Source organism: Humulus lupulus, chromosome 1, assembly GCF_963169125.1.
Source record: "Humulus lupulus chromosome 1, drHumLupu1.1, whole genome shotgun sequence".
Classification (NCBI taxonomy): Eukaryota; Viridiplantae; Streptophyta; class Magnoliopsida; order Rosales; family Cannabaceae; genus Humulus; species Humulus lupulus.
Genome location: NC_084793.1, coordinates 255,153,792 through 255,157,604, shown reverse-complemented (window position 1 = coordinate 255,157,604; position 3,813 = coordinate 255,153,792). Strand labels below are relative to the sequence as shown.

The 3,813-nt window shown below is 32.7% G+C and overlaps 1 pseudogene; it reads right to left on the bottom strand.

The window, feature by feature from the left end:
* Positions 1–1,222: 1,222 nt before the first annotated feature.
* Positions 1,223–3,610, bottom strand: LOC133832649 (MATH domain and coiled-coil domain-containing protein At3g58250-like; annotated as a pseudogene).
* Between the last annotated feature and the right edge of the window lie 203 nt (positions 3,611–3,813).

Below are 3,813 nucleotides of genomic sequence, written 5' to 3'. Positions count from 1 at the left end.
ACATCAGAGATTCTCGAGTCTGGTAAGTTATTAAATAAACTTTTATTTGGTATTTTAGTTGTAATTATTGTTTGAAGAAATATATAATCTATCTACTTTATTGAAATATTGCACATATCACAGGGGATACTACAACTGCTGCTACTACTAGTGAAAATATTTCTACTTCGCTTTCTGGTTCTATTGATGCTGCATCTACAACCTCATCTGTTGCACAAGGTACTGAATGAATGAAGAACGAGAACCTCATATGACGTGGCTTGACTCGTAAGAATTTAAGAACCTCATAATTCAAAATTCATACTTAGCATTTCTGTTTTAATTTATTTAACTTATTTATTTTTCTAGGTAAGGTTTACATTTTGGAATTGGAAATATTGGGAATGAGAAATGAAGGAAAGGAAGGATGATGAAGGAGAAAGACTTTGAATTTATGGACTTTTTATTTCTATTGTGGAACTTAGTTTGGACTTTGGACATTTTGCGGACTTTTTAAGTTTTATTAGTTTTGTAACTTTTGTTAAGGACTTTGGATTTGGATTTTTGGACTATGGTATGAACTTTTAAATTTTAATTAAGGACTTTGGAATTTATGAGTTTTTGTTTTTTGTTAGAGTTGAGTTTTTGTTTTTGGTTAGAGTTGGATGTTAGTTTTATATTTGTGAGTGATCTGACAACATGATCCAATAGTTTTAGAATTGTGTGAATTGGAATTCATTAGCCATAGCCAATACTCAATAGTTGTATAAATTAATTTTTTTCTAATTAGTAAGTTTCTTAATTCTTAGTATATAAAACATTAACTAATTGTAAAATATTGATCACTTAAAAGTTCACAAACATAAATAAATCCAATTGTAAAAAAAGAAATTAAAAGTCTAATTTTATAAGAAAAAAAGGAGATTATTTAAAAAAAAAAAAAAAATAGGCAAACCCACATGATATCATTTCGGTCAGGTTCGGTTTCATTTCTCCTCCAACCGAACCCGACAACACTCGATACAATTTCAGGTGGATTCGGTATTAATTTTCCCCACCCGAAATTCGAATGTGACAAACTCACGTGATGTGCAACCCTAACTACTAATATACATCATTAACGTAATTATCACATTAAACCTTTGTGACTTGTGAGTTATAAAGCTATAAAACGCGTGCACTATTGAGCACCACTCCACACACTAGTAAATGTACTGTAATTTCTAATGGGCAGTTATGATGGCCAATTACCTTGTTAATTGTGACACATTTAACGAGATCACATTTGATTAAGATAGAAAGGGTAAAAAACACCACTGGATTGAGAGATTAACCCATGTGCATGTCTTTAAGAGAGATAAGACAAAAGGAGAAGAAAAAAAAGTTTGAGTTATTTTACAAAGGAAAAGGAACATTTTCCACTAATCTAGTGTAACTAAACCAAGCACTTTAAGCTCCACCTCAATAATGCATGTGTCACCCACCAGAAAACCATTATCTGGATCTTTCAATTTTGTCAGTGACATGAACTCTGCAAAGCCCCTAATCAAAGCAGTCGACGAGAACATTTTGCTATCTGAAAATATATATATAATTAACAATTTGTAATAAATAAAATCACGGACAATGAATTATCATAGCAAAAAACATGCCAAAGATAAGATGCCATATATTATTCAGCATAATTTTCTAGGAAAAAATAGATGAGAACAATAGGGATTAACTCACCAGTTCGTTCAATATGGTTGCCTTTCTTTTGGTCCCTCATACGCAACACGTAACGCACATATAGTCTAGTGTCTGGAGGAAGAGTAGAATCCAATGCTAGACCCACAGAACTAATATTATTGCTTTTCTCATTTGACTGGCAACCACTAGGATAGAACACAATCTTCCTGAGAGAACCAACATTTAATATACCTAGTCAACATATATCAGTATTAACAATAATTTTGAATTTTGTAAACTTTCTTATCTTAGTACCAAGTTTAATTATGATGTTTTGTTTTTATAATAGCACATATTTACCATTTGTAGTCTCCACCAACAAAGGAACTAGAGTCATAACGTTTTAAGGGGTTTTCTAGAGAAACTATCAAACGTCCAAGCAACCGAGCAAGTCAATGGATTCTTTATCATTAATAATCGCTCTACTTTGGATGTGGTTTTGACGATAAAAATCTCCACTCCAAAACTACACGTGTCATTGACAAGGTAACCATTGGAGGGATTGTTAAATGTTTGGAGATCGATGAATTTAACAACGCCCCATTCTGACTTCATACAATGAAATCGCCTCACTTTTGCATCTGCACAAAGTGGGACCTTATAAATAAATTTTACCCTTTTATTTATACGATTAATGCAAACAAATAGAAAATAAAATACGTCATTTTGAGACACGCAACTCCACCAAACCACTAGAATTACTTGAAAAATATGCACCAAATATATAGAACCAACTAAAACAACATAAATTTTAAGTATTAGTGGGGAGGAATAAGAGTAGATTTTCAATTGGATAATTGATGAAGAGGCACCAAACAGAACAGGATATAAACGAGTGACCCATGAGAGTGCGGTAAAGGAAAGTTTACCTGTTTGTTTCTAGTAGTTATTTCATATTAAAAGAGAAATAAAGAATTTTTTTTCTTTCATATTATTCAATTTAAAAGAATATGAAGCTACCTTAGAAACCAACGTACTTGTCCCGAATCTGATCAAATAGAAAGAAATTAAAGATAGCATTAACTTCCTAACCAGTAGGGAGAGAACTTGTTTCCGCTATTTCTAAGTACATAGAAATATGATCTTCCCCTTCTTTGCTCTTGTCCCCTGTTGGGTATATAGAGAATGTCCTATAAAAGATATAATTTATTAGTACAACTCAGTTGGAATTTCACAAAATAATTATATAGATAACATCAAAAATATACATTTGACTATTATTAGCTCTATTTGCATACTTTTCTTTGGTATTATTCACTCTTTGACTTCATCTAAAAATATAAAATAACACACCATTTGTAGCCTCCTGCTTCAAACTCAGAGCTGTACTTTTCCATTAAAGCTTTTGAAAGTGACGAAAACGACTCAATTTTGAGCAGATAGTGACTCGGCAAAGCATCCCTTCCTATAAAAATAAATTACAACAATAATTGTTACTCTTTTATCAAATAAATTACCGAAAGTATTATCAAAATCAAAAGATATTGTATGTGGGTTTTATAATTTATTTAAGTAAATGGTAAGAAAAATAAGAAATGTTACCTTTAAGTGAAGGAAATTGATTCCGTGAGAATTCCATTACAAGTCAGAGAAATATATACAAGATACAAGCATAACGTTGGACTACAAATTAGCTAATTGATCACTGAAACTATGGAAACAAATATTGACTAGCTAAATAAAGATATATACAATTAATAAGAGAATATATGCTAAATATATTCTAACACACCCCCTCAGTCGAAGCGGGAGGCTCTCGTATGCTTAGACTGTCCCTGAAATCATTAGATAGAACGCGCGGTAGCCCTTTTGTAAAAATATCAGCAATTTGGTAATGGGACGGCACATGAAGCACACAGACTTCGCCACAAGCCACTTTCTCACGAACGAAGTGAATATCCATCTCAATGTGTTTTGTGCGTTGATGTTGAACAGGATTGCCGGATAAGTATATCGCACTCACATTGTCACAGTAAACTAGAGTAGCCTTTTGAATGGGACAATGCAACTCTAGAAGCAGGTTTCTGATCTAGCAGGAATCAGAAGCAACATTAGCCACACCCCTGTATTTCGCCTCTGCACTGCTGCGGGAGAGAGTAGGCTGTT